The 13,323-nt window shown below is 49.5% G+C and overlaps 1 long non-coding RNA gene across 1 annotated transcript; it reads left to right on the top strand.

Moving 5' to 3' along the window:
• The first annotated feature begins 43 nt into the window (after nucleotides 1–43).
• Nucleotides 44–2,594, top strand: LOC311583330. The gene is made up of 3 exons (XR_014774456.1): nucleotides 44–1,111; nucleotides 1,906–1,967; nucleotides 2,143–2,594. It is a non-coding gene; the product is annotated as an uncharacterized lncRNA (long non-coding RNA).
• The last annotated feature ends 10,729 nt before the right edge of the window (nucleotides 2,595–13,323 follow it).

Below are 13,323 nucleotides of genomic sequence, written 5' to 3'. Positions count from 1 at the left end.
ATAGTGGCTTCGGGGGCGCGGGCCGGGCGACCAGAGTAAGTCTGTCACCGGCGTTGTAGCAGCCAGCAGCAACAACTCAGGGACCAGCGGAGGTCTTGGCTAGGTTCTGGGCTCTGTGGGGCAGTGGAACTGCCAACGCCCCCAGTGAAGTGTCTGATCGATTACAAAGGAAGAACACAGTTTTAGGGGAGAGAACTAGGCTTCCGGCTTAGGCAGAAGAGAGGGTCACAGTGTTTAATTTTAACTGAACTGAAAATCTCCCCTCTGCTGTCCCTCTGCAGTCGGAAGCCTTCACTTTCTAAAAAGGGTCCTGGAAGCGCGGCTCCACTTCATCGCCTCCCCGCCCACTCCTCGCCCGCAGAAGGAAGCGACTTCGCTAGGTGTTAGCCCAAATGGTGGTCTGCTGTGTCCACTGTAAGGAGATACACCTGGAGATACCGAGTAAGACAGACAAGACCTCAACCTTCCAGTTATCGTGGGGGAAAAGGAACCATGAGACAAACAAGTAAATAAGAGCAATTTTTTTTTTCGGAGAGCAAGTTTTAATGGAAGATTTTAAAATGAGGTCTTGGGGGGTGGCTGCTTTCAGTGCAGTATGCAGGGAGTGGAGAGACAGGCCTTTCCCTCCCCCAGAACTCCCTAGCGCTGGCCTTGGACTGGGAAGGCTGAAGGCTTGAAGATGCTCTGATTGTAGTGACAGACATTTCCCTAGTACCCAAGGTGCGCCAACTCCTACCGGACAGACCGGGGCGCTTCTGTGGGCTAACCCAACTGGAGACTGCCTAAGCAGACTCAACCTCAACTTGAGTAGCCCTTGGTGAGAAGAAAAACAAAACAAAACAAAACAAAACAAAACAAAACAAAACAAAACCTTACCTCTTGGGCCCACCAGGGGTGGTGTGGCAGAGTCCAAGAGTAATTAGGGCAATTTGCTATGCCTTATTCCAAGATAATTAATAGGGGAAAGTTTGCCCCTGGCAAGATTTTGGTGGCCTGTGTGGGACAGACCCAAAAGGACTGACACAAGAGAAGGCACCAAAGGAGAGAAGACAGACAACTGTGGGTATTCATTTGATGTCAGCCAAGATCACTTCTGCGAAAGATTGAGGGGGTAGGTGCCGAACCTGGTGACTGCTACCACGCTCTGACTCCTGTCACTCAGAATTAGACTGAACGGTGTTGTGAATCTGTTTAAGAAGTTTACAGTGGGGGGAGGGGGTTGGCGTGTTGGTGGGAGGGGAGGAGGGGGGCACGACCAAAAATGGGAGTTCAGTTTCTCCTTTGATGGGCCATGAGTCTGCCCTGCGGGGTCAGAGCAGCATCAAGGCTCTGATACTCCTTTCCTCCTCCAGCGGACCCTCCTGGAGAGTGGAGATGGATTCCCCACCCGGAAGAGCCCTGTTTTTGTTTTTGTTTTTATTTTTTTATTTTTATTTTATTTTATTTATTTATTTATTTATTTTTTATTTTTTTAGACAAGGTCTCTCTGTGTTAGCCTTGGCTGTCCTGGAGTCACTTTGTAGACCAGGCTGGCCTTGATCTCACAGCGATCCACCTGCCTCTGCCTCCCGAGTGCTGGTTGTTTTTGTTTTTGATTTTTATTATTTTCCATACTTGACATCCAGCCTGCAGAACAGCAGCTGGTTGCGAAGAGCTCTCTCGGTAAAGCATGCAGATCTGGTTTTCTCCATCCCTGAAACCTGGGCATTGAGCATCCTTAGAATTTAGGGTACTGGCTACAGCTGAAACCCCAGAAGAAGCAGGCTGATCTCTTGACAAGAACCTGGCACTACTGACGACGCACACACTCTCTCTGCTTCTCGTTTTAACCTATGTGAGTCTACATGTCGTAGTCCTTACAAGCCTTTCTTCCTTTTTATTTATGTGTGTGCCACATGTGTACAGGTACCCAGGGAAGGCTGGAAGAAGGCACAGATTCCGCCCCCCCCCCAAGCTGGTGTTTACAGGTAATTGTGACCCCCCACCTCCTTCTTTGTAAGTGCTAGACTCGGAGCTTTGCTCCTCTGGAAGAGCAGCAAATGCTCTTAACCACTGAGCCTTCTCTCCAGTACCACAAAACTCTCCCCTGATGACCACCTGTGAAGTAGCCCAGACAACAACAATATAGTTATCATCGTGCAGGTGAGGAAAACACCATCAGGAAGGACTATGCACACTCCATCCACTCTGAAGACGGAGGAGATGCAAGAACGTAACTGAAAGCCATCATCTCTGTGCAGAGATCACAAGAGGACTTCCAGATGAGTCAGAGACACCTGCGATGCTATATGGCTCCTGAGGACTTGGGGACACAGCTATCATCAAATTCCGAAGTTCTTCCACGACGCTGGACCGTTTATAAGACTGAAGATAGGGTTACTCAACAGTGTATGGGTGCCCCCTCTCTTCTTATACCCATCTCCTCCTCCTCCTCCTCCTCCTCCTCCTCCTCTTCTTCTTCTTCTTCCTCCCTTGTTTCTGAGACAGTAGCTCTTCTTTGGGCAGAGCAGGAAGCAATAGCAGAGAACTGAACTAACTGCCTTTCTACTTCTTCCTTTTTTAAGGGTCTGTGTGATAGAGAATAAAGTCTGTTGCCATGGTTATATAAACATGGGTAAATATTCCTGGCCTGATGATGGGGGCTGGGGGGACATGATTCAGTTTTGCTGAAGAAGAATCAGATGGTACAGCCTCCATCCTCCCACTTTCTGAAACTCAGCCGAGAGAGAGGAAAGGGAGGGAGGGAGGGAGGGAGGGAGGGAGGGAGGGAGAGAGAGAGAGAGAGAGAGAGAGAGAGAGAGAGAGAGAGAGAGAGAGAGAGAATTTGGCCATCTCAATAGAAACTAAATAATAAAGGGAGCAGAGGTCCTGAGACTGGCTGTGGGCCTCATTCTCAAAGGCACCTAGAGCTGAAATGGAACCCTCAGAAGACATGTGGGCATTTACTCCAAGCTAGTGGGCATAAGTGCTCTGTAGTTTCCTGACAGTGGGGAGGGGGTGTGCATTTCCTGGAACCGGATCCAAAAGTGTCAGTCATTTGAGATTTATTCTCAACTTGGTGAGGGACGGTGGGCCCCTTTGTCCTCCTGCCAGAGCCTGAAGGTCCTGGCACCTATAGATGAGCTTAAAGGGAGAGGTAGAGCGAGCTGTGTCCCAACAGAGCTCATCCTGAACTAAACAATGGAAATACTGCCATTCTCCTGGCTTCAGAGTCCTGCGGCCCCACCTGAAAGGTCCCCACCCACCAAGTCCTGGCTCGGCTGCGGAAGAGGTGGTGCCCAACTTCTCATCTCCACTGGCGACAGAAGAGCTGGGAGAGACGTGGCCACATGTGTTCTAGAAACTTCAGCATAACAGCACCCTCTCAGAGGGTGGAGCCATGGCCACGGTTGCCCTCATTCTTCACCTCCTGTGACTGCGGAGACCATTAGCTCCCCCCCCCCCTTTCATGCCTCCAGAGAATCAACCGGAAAGGCTGACCTTAGAGATAAACATGTGTTGTTGGAATGTGTTCAGATACCACTGCAGAACAGCTGCTCTCCAGGGAAAAGACTCGCCTCACTGGCTGCGCAGAGACCACAGTGACTGTGTCTAAATTCACTTGTGTGTGTGTGTGTGTGTGTGTGTGTGTGTGTGTGTGTGTGTGTAAGCAGGCTAGACAGAGACTTCACTCTTCGTGGAAAAGGATAATTCCTGGTTAGCATGGCATCTTCCTTTGCTCAGGGTAGATGGAGAACTGGCTTCCTGTTGCCGGGAAGGGCAGAGAGAGTGAAGTAGCCTCTACAGCGGGGAAGCCTCTTGTACCTAGAGTAAAGCTTCTCTCTGAGTTAGAATACAAAGGCTTTATGGCCTAGTAGATGACTCAAAGGCACTGGACAGAAAGCTCCACAAGAAATTTTTAAAGATTTGGTTTATGTGTGTGTGTGTGTCTGTGTGTGTGTGTGTCTGTGTGTGTCTGTGTGTGTGTCTGTGTGTCTGTGTGTCTGTGTCTGTCTGTCTGTCTGTGTGCACCCCTGAGGAAGTCAATCTTTTGATCCCCTGGAGCTGACGTAAGAAGCCTGACGTGTAGAAGTACAGCCATCACTCTTAACTACTGAGCCATCTCTCTAGCCTCAAGGCTCGATAAGTTTTCCTTTCCTTTCCTTTCCTTTCCTTTCCTTTCCTTTCCTTTCCTTTCCTTTCCTTTCCTTTCCTTCCCTTCCCTTCCCTTCCCTTCCCTTCCCTTCTCTCTCTCTCTCTCTTTCTCTCTCTCTCTCTCTCTCATTTTTTTTTCAAGGCAGGATTTCTCTGTAGCCCTGGCTGTCCTCGAACTCCCTGTAGACCAAGCTGTCCCATACTTCCACCTGCTTTTGTATCTTGAGTGCCCATGGGATTGAAGGCGTCTCAAAGCCCTGTGAGTTTTAAGTGTCTTTGGAGAGTGCCGGTATCCTTGTCCGCAATTATTTATTATTTATCTAATGAAAGGCTGAGTTCCTTCAGGCTCATGTTTTGAAGATACAGTCCAGGAAGGCAGGAAGGCAGGAAGGCAGGAAGGCAGGAAGGCAGGAAGGCAGGAAGGCAGGAAGGCAGGAAGGCAGGAAGGCAGGAAGGCAGGAAGGCAGGAGGGCAGGGGCACGAAGCAGCTAGTCATATTGTATCCACAGTCAGAAAGCAGAGGGCAGTAACTCATTCCCCCCAGTTACAGGCAGCACAACGGAGGCCCAACAGAGGGAGCAGAAAATAGTGCCTTGCTTCTACAACTGTTTGAAAGGATGGAGAGGTGCGCCTTAAGGGGTGAACGCTAAAATGATGAGAGCCACCCAAGGAGGAAGTCCTGGTAGGTTCCTGTCCCTTAAACTTCCATCGCTGACCCCTGGGTGCTGACATATACCACCACATGCGTGGTTTAGCTTTCCCACAGCCACTTGGCTTTAGGATCAGGAGATCAGCCATGCAGGTGCTAATTCTTAGGGAAGAGAAACAGAAGGAAGATGTCAGAGGAAGAAATTGTAGTATCTTTAGTGAACATGTATGAATGGCTCTCCAGATCTCTTCCTTGAACAATTCAGTGGGATTTATTGTTGGGGTGGTGGTTGTTATTATCACTATTGGAGACAGGATCTTGTATTGTGGCCCTGGCCTGGGGCTCTTTTCATAGACCAAGCCACAATCCTCCTGCCTCTGTCTCTAAACTGCTGAGATTACAGCCTTTCCCATCTCATTAGGAGAGGGAACAATTAAGCTAGTGTAAATAACACAGATTTAGTCTGTGGGCTGACAGTCATGATACGGGATCACTGCTATCTGTGGGCTTAGTGCTCACAGTGCCTAAGCTGTGGTTTCTTCGCTCCCTGGGGAACAAATAATTCCATTTTGTAAATATTTATCTGTCAGAGACCCAGCTACACAGAATACCTGAAGAATGTTAAGGAAATGAAGAATGTTCGTTCAAGGGACTACTTCTGGGTTTTGTGCAAACTAATGCTGGTCGATGTCAACTATTCTGAGAAGGCTGGTGGACACCACTGAGGACATCCTACAATGGCTGAGCCTCGAGAGGCACAACCCTGGCTTCTTTGGAATCTCACCAGGCCCTGTAACCCAGGTTAAAAGCTCTTTTATTACCTCCTACTAGGGCCCTTCCACCAGCTATAAGCAAGCCCCAGGGGCTCCCAGCCTGCCAGAGAGAGACCTGTTGTTAGCAAGAGATTAAGGCCAGCTATCTGCTTCTCCTGAGGCTATGAGGTAAGCAGAAAATGAGGTCACTTCTCAGGTTTGGCCTCTACCAGGCTGGGAGTTCTTAGCCTTCTCTGGTGTTTTGTAGGAATCAGAGAACTGTGCTGGCACTAATTATTTGTCAACTTGGGGTAGCAGAGATTTCAACCGGGACACGCTGAAAGGAGCCAGAGCCAGGAAATGGCATCTGGACAGGCAGGAACTCTCTTCCTGGAGTTTGCAGTGACTACCGGCAGCAATGGTCTATACCAAGAGACTCAGGTTCCCAGATAGGAAAGGCAGGGGGCCAAGAAATCGCGTCACACTTAACAAATGGATATGCACACCAAAGAACAGGAGTGAGCACATAAGGGAGTTGAACACTGGGGAGGTAGACTGCCTCCTCCTCCCCAGCGTCAGGCAGATTTCCTTTGCTGTGATCGTTCTCAATGACTCATCTCCCATAGAAAATGAAGGAGGCAATGGAGGAGTGGACAATCTCCCAAATGGCCCTTTGCGTCTCTGCATGGAGAGTTTTGGAAATAACTTGATTTGAGATCTCTGCTATACAACATAGAATTTTGAAGTCACGGGGGACCTTATAGAAAAATAAAGGCTTGGGACCTCAAGGGAAGACTGGAAGAAAAAAAAAAAAGATAATCGGTGTTGAGTCTCCAGTCTGCCACTGGAAACACCCTACCCTGACATGTATGGGACGCCTTCCTAGCACAGTTCTCTGATTCCCTACAAAACACCAGAGAAGGCTTAGGAGCCAGCCTGGTAGAGGCCAGACCTGAGAAGTGACCTTATTTTTCTTCCTGAATCCAGGGATGGTTGCACCTCCAGTTTTCCTTTCTGCAGATGAGAGAGGGAAGACAAGAGACAGGATACCTGCCTCAGGCCACGTGCAGGGGAACACTCGCTCCACCCTCTGGCACAGGCTAGGACTCCAGAACCGACCCTCTCAACCCTTATACTCACTGTGTGGCCTTGAGCCAGTAAGGCAGCTTCCTGGGATCTCAGTTTCATTCTCCATGCTTGCTAGAGCTTTAAACACTCTTACCAGTCCAGGCTGCATTTGCTGCCCAAGCATATATCATTTTACAAGTCGCGAGAGTGAGGGACAGAGTGTTTGTGCCCTGCCCTAGGTCACCAAGGTGCTAATGAAAGAATTAGCACAGGGATCAGGCCCACTGTCCCCAGACAAGACCCCCTTCCCTTCCATCTCACCCTACCAGGCGTTTCTACAGCAGCCGTTCTCACCCTCTGGGTCATGACCTCTTTGGGGTTCATAGATCAGATATCTGCAAATAGCAACATTGCAGTTATGAACTAGTAATGATGTAATTTTATGGTTGGGGGGTCACCACAACACGAGGAACTATATTAAAGGGTTGTAGCATTTGGAAGGCTGAGAACTGCCGCCCTAGAGGAATCTAACTTCTTGCCTTTGGAGAGTCTTGTTCAATGTTTTCAGATAAGTTAGAGCTGTGGGGGTCTGAGTATGGCCCATCATAACACCAAAGGTGAGTTTAAGAGGCCAGTGGTATTTGTCTGAGTATCCTTAACTTGTCTATATACTGTCAGCTTTTCTCAGTCATGAATAGTAACATGAAACGAGCTCAATTATAGGCCTGCTATGGATCACACACATTCACTTTAATGGTGTTTTTGGTTGCTTGTCTTCTGTGTCAGCTAGTTTTTCTGTCAACTTGACACAAGCTTAGGTCATCGGGGGAAGAAGGAATCTTCCGTTAAAAATATGCCTCCATCAGATTGGCCTGTAGGCAAATCTGTGAGGGGACATTTATATGGTTAATTATTGATGTGGGAGGGTCCAGGACTCCGTGGGCCATGCTACCCCTGGGCAGGTGGTCCTGGGCTGTATAAGCGAGAAGGCCAAGCAAGCCAGGAAGAGCAAGCCAGGAAGTGGTGCTCCTCCATGGCCCCTGCCTCCATCACTGCTCCAGGTTTCTGCCTTGAGTTCCTTCCCTGACTTTCTTCTATGATGGAATGTAAACTGTAAGTCAAATACAGTCTTTCCTCTTGAGGTTGCTTTCGGTTGAAAATTCTTATCACGGCAACAGAAAGCAAACCAGGACCTCTCCTCTAAGCACACCTGCCACCTCCGCTTTGTCTAGAGTTTGCTCATTAACTAGTGTGCAGCCTGGGGTTGGTAATGAGCACGCCCAAGAAGCAAGGTGTGACAAGATCCCAGCTGTGTTCAGTGATTGGTGTTCACCATCTTTGCCAGACTCTCCACCCCAGTGTGTTTCCCTACTGGAGAAGAGACGGAAAGGGATGATGTGTCGATAGCATCATTGGTGTGTATCTCAAGTGAGAACAAGGGCTTGCAGATGAGGCACTTCTCTATTCACAGTGGTGCTGTGCCTGTATGCATGTGTGAGAGTGTATGTGTCGCTCAGACACCAAAGGAGCTCACACCTACTGGTGAGTGGAAAATTAGCTTTGGCAGGTGAGGAACTGGGTGACAGGTGAGCAAGCCAGCAGGGTATCGGTGTTGTCCTCCTACTCTTGCTGTTAGCCGGGGTTGCTAACAATATCCTCCCACTTCACCTCCTGCCCTTAATTACAATCAGATTAAGTGGAAATGACGTGGAAGGGTTTGGGCATGTGGGCAAGTGGGGGGAGGATGCTGGGAGTGGCCTCCTGATCTTTGGAAGCTAGCCATGCGTTTGGCAGGTGGGCTGCACGGGGCCATTTGGGAACTGGCATTTTCCTGATGGCCCAATACGCAAGCAGTGCAGCTTACATTCGGGTGGGTGGGAGAAAAGACTAATCTCTGGGGACTAAATCCTAGGAAATTCTGCCATATGGTACCAAGCTAGAGGCAGCGTGTGCCAGGACTAGGGAGCAAGAAACCCGGGTTCCTGGACTGACTGTTAGGTCAGCTCTGTAGTCTTTACTGCCTCGGTTTCTCTAGCAGCAAAAGTGGAGCTAGCAATCCTACTGCAGCTTGCCTGTCGGGGAGGTAAAGTACGGGAAGGCCCTTTGAAATGTCCAAAGGAGCGTTCTAAATGTGCATGAGGCCTCAGTGCCAGGGGAATTTGCCAAGCCTCCTGGGAGGCAGCAGTCTGCCTCTGCATCAGTTTCCACAGCCTGTGCTCAGACAGGTCCTTAAGCATTGCACATCCATAAATCCCATCACCTCTCTGCAGTCAGCAAATAAGGGAAAGGGCAGACTGGTGCTCTGCCTCTGTCTGATCTTCTTAGCACCGCCTACCCCGCCCCACCAGAGGCGATGATCCTGCTGGCCCCTCCTCTTCACTGAGCCTGTCAGTTTAATTTAACAAGGTTGCGGGGGAGAGACTTGATTTAACCAAACCAGTGGCTGTATCCATCCTGCTCAGAGGTCCCTCCCTCGGTGTCACCACCGAGGCTCAGATTAGACAGTGACAATGGTTTCCTTTCTGGCTCTTGCCTTCCCCTCCCCGCCTTTCCCTTAGAGGGAGCAAGGGGGCAGCCCAATCTGCTGGGGCCTAAGAATAGATACAGGAGGATCAGAGGAGGCAAACGGGCTCTGGCCCCAGAAAGCCCCTCTCCGCGCCTTACATGGCCTTGTTTGAGGCTGAACAACAACCCAGAGGGTGGGAAGAGAATAAAATGTGAGCGGAGCTGCTTTGCAAAGGCCCAGGGCTGTCTGAGGACAGAGCCGTGCCATCTCAGATGGAAATATCTCCCCTTAACAGCAGGCAGGCTGGGGTGGAAGGGTGGCTAGGTGGCTGGGTGCTCTACCCAACCCCAGCACAAGCATTTGTGTCCAGCTTCTCAGCCTGGATTCTGGGATATCTGGGGGGTGGACGATGATAACAATAGCAGGGTGAGGCTACGTGCAGCCTGGTTTCTGTGGCTCTGCTCTTGGCAAGGAGGCCGGAGGGACAGGAGTGGCTACCTCAGGCAGGGCTTCTAGGAATACTGGAGTGTGCAGTAACTGGTGTGGCAGTAGTGGTCGTGGTGGGGGTGTGTGCTGATGGAGGTGGTGGTAGTGGTTGTGGTGTGTGTGGGGTGTGCTGATGGAGGTGGTGGTAGTGGTTGTGGTGTGTGGGTGTGGGTGCTGATGGAGGTGGTGGTAGTGGCCAGAAGGCAAGACAAAAGAGGAGGAAAGCTGCTGTCTCTGCTACAGAAAGTTTAGAATTCCAAAAGAAATCCTTCATGACTTTTAACCCTTTCATTTCCCTGTCCATCTAGGCTATAGGTGCTGAGCAACCCTCCCCCCCTCCACCCCCACTGGCCTGCCCCCTTTCAGCTCACGGAAGAAACATAGAGTTCTTTGAAAGGATTCTTCACTGAGGATGGGGAAATCCCGTTTCCTTCACTCATTTGTGTCACGTTCTCCCATTGGCCCAGCAACTGATTGGTGCACCCGTCTTTAGGCCCCTTCCAGGGCCCCCCCGTCAAGCCGTTTATCTCTTTCTCAGATATCTAGCAGACCTCACCATGCATAGGAGACACATATGAGCAGCAGAAACCCTTCCTGACAGCCCGAAAGAGAATTCCTTCCAACGCATATTCTATTGAGTGCATCTCATAGCGGCTGACAGCCGCTTTATCAATTAAATTCCACATCCCAGTCTTTAGGGACACCACATATCTCCCTCCCTAATAAATCACAGGGCCCCAGTTATTGTTAAATGTCCCATCAGTCTCTAATAAACTCCCTGCCAAAAGGGACAGGCTATTTATTATGCTGCTTGGACAAGAATGAATTGGGCCCCTTTCTCAGAAGAAGAGCAAACGTGCCGCCTTCCTCTCTAAAGATTGGGGCAGTGGTGTTAAATGGGGCAATCAATCAACTCGGGGAGAGGGGGTTGTTCAGAGGGGAGTCTGGTCAGAATATATGTCGGAGGATATTGCCTAGAGCTTTAATCCCAAAGCCAGCCATGCAAGTTCCCATAGCCAGAGGTGGCTGTTGAAAATGCAGGGATGTAGACCTTTTGTGTGTATCACCCATCCCCAATTCCATTCTGAGAAAGTACTGAAGATGCTGTCGATGTGGCTATGGGGGCATTTGTAAAAAGATCATACTCCATGCTAGGAAATGAGACTCAGGGCTGAATGGGGTCGCAAAGCAACACATTCTGCATAGAGGGCACGTGGTGGTTTTTTTTTTTTTGGAGGTCAAGTTATGGTCCTCTACTGCACATGACCTGGAGGACAGGACAGAGAAAGTGGAGAAGTCTGGGAGAAGAAGCTAGGAGACTGCCCTAAACTTCAGGGCACGCAGCACCGGGCTTAGGAAGCAAGACCCAGGAGCCCGCAGCAATGCCAGCCGGGTGCAAAGTGGCCTTGCTGTCATCTGTCTCAACAGACATGAGGCTAAGGGATGCATCCAGACCTGTAAATTAAGTTCCACCTCCTCCAGCCTTCTGTGAATCAAGTCCCATTTCCATTTCCAACCGCATTTCTCTTCCCTGTTACATAACGCGGCCCTCTTAAGAAGAGCACTGCGCTCATCTTGAAGGCGTTCGTTCCATAACGCCGCCGAGCCAAAACATTCCCTTCCAGCTTCATTTGCCGGAACTGCTGGAGTGTCAGCCTCCCTTCACACTGAAGGACTTACCTTCCTTAAGCTATTAAAGTTCCTTATGCTTCTACGCCCCTACACAGACTGTTCCATTGCCCAGAATAGCTTCCTGAGACCTGCCTGCCTGCTCAGCTCTCCTGCCACCCCCACTGCCTGAGGAGGAGTTGTAGGGGGGGGGGGGGAGCTTCGTTCCACAGAAGTAGAGAATATTAGCCCACTCCTCCCGGAGACACCAGCTTCAGCCCCAGGGACTGTGACGCCTGCGCCTAAGGGCTGGGCTCCGGGACTGGGTCAAGAAGCCATCGGCGTGCAGTTTTCTTTAGAGCTTCATGTTTCCTTTAAAGCACTTTGACCTGGCGTGAGGAAGAGAAAGATGGAGAAGAAAAAATGTCGTTGCTCTCTGAATGCCCAAAGCTGTCTTCCCCGCCTCATTTTCTTAGAACTTCACACTCCCACATGACAGCCACACTCTGAGCAACGAAGGACCCGAAAAATGTCAGTACCGCATATGATTTTATTCCAGCTTGTGCTACTTGCATATTTCATACTTGATCATTTTATTCCCCCAACAGAGCTTCCAACTCTTTTAGGACAGGCACAAGCAAGAGGAGTCTAGGCGCAGACGGTAGGCAGATCTGAGCTCTGCTTGTTTTCAGGACGCTGAGTGGCTTCTTTTCTTTTCTGAGGAGTTTTCATTCAGAGGGCGGTAAGCAGCACCTTTCCGCCACACTCAACAGTCTCTATGGGAAATAAAGCCTGGCCTTCAGCTATCTCTCCTACCTCCTCAAGGCTCACTCTGTTGTAGTTTGAACGTGAAATGTCTCCAACAGGCTCGTGTGTTTAAACACTTGGTCCCCAGCTTGTGGGGCACTTTTGGGGTGGTGGTGGTGGTTGTGGTGGTGGTGAGGAAGACACGAGGCCTAGATAGATAGGCAATGTAGGCCAATGAGAGTTGGACTTTGAGGATTACGGCTTAGTTCTGCTTCTGGTCCTACTGTCCGCTTTCTGATTTGCCAAGATGTGAACAAATAGTGCAGAAAAACAAAACAAAACAAACAAACAAACAACAACAACAACAACAAAAAAAACCCAAAAACCAAAACCAAAACAAAATCCAAAAACTCCTGAGGCAGGCAGAACTATTCCAATTCCGCCAGCCTCCATGCCTTCCAGGCTGCGATGGAGGGCGCCCTCTGAGTTTATGAGCCAAATAAACATCTGCTCCCTGAAGTTGCCTCTGACAGGTGTTTTCTCACAGCAATGAGAAAAGCAACTGACACACTCCCTCCGTTTTCATTCTAAGATATTCTAGAATGTGCTATAGGGTCTGGAGAGATGTCACAGTGGTCAAAAACACTGATAACTCTTATGGAGGAGCCAGGGTTCAGTTCCCAGGACTGACATGGCAGCTCACAATTGAATGTGACTTCAGTTCCAGGAGATCTGACACCATTTTCTGGCTTTCTCAGGCACTGGAGGCAAAAAACAAAACAAAACAAAAAACCCCAAACAAACAAACAAACAAAAACCCATTCCCCCTCCCTCTCTTTCTTCTCTCTCTCTCTCTCTCTCTCTCTCTCTCTCTCTCTCTCTCTCTCTCTCTCTCTCTCTCACACACACACACACACACACACACACACACACACACATAAAAAATTAAATTAAAATTAAAAGAAGTGTGTTGCAGTCTTCTGCATCTTAAGGCTTCTGGTTTCTCCTTCTGTGATGTGATTAAACACTTCTACTCACTCTCCAGAGTTTTCTAAGATTTCACAAACTTGGGACAGATGCAGAAAACTCTCAATTGCCTCATCTGTTGGCCCCTGCCTTTTCTCTAGTAACAGGCCTCCTTTCTAAGCTGCACTTAGCTGGGCATGGATTGTTGAGAAAAGCAAGCCTATTTCCCATGGGCCCAGCAAGGTGGTGTCTCAGTGGGGAAAGGTGCTCGCTGCCAAGTCTGACGATCTGAACTCAGTTTCCAGGGCCCAGGTGACAGAGGGAAAGAAGTGCTTCCTCCATCTTAGTCCCCAGACTTCCCTGAAGACAGGCAGAACTCTATGGTTAAGTTCTAGTTAATGAAACGC

This window comes from Acomys minous (genome assembly GCF_964271855.1).
Source record: "Acomys minous genome assembly, chromosome: 14".
Lineage (NCBI taxonomy): Eukaryota > Metazoa > Chordata > Mammalia > Rodentia > Muridae > Acomys > Acomys minous.
This window is presented reverse-complemented; position numbering and strand designations above follow the sequence as displayed.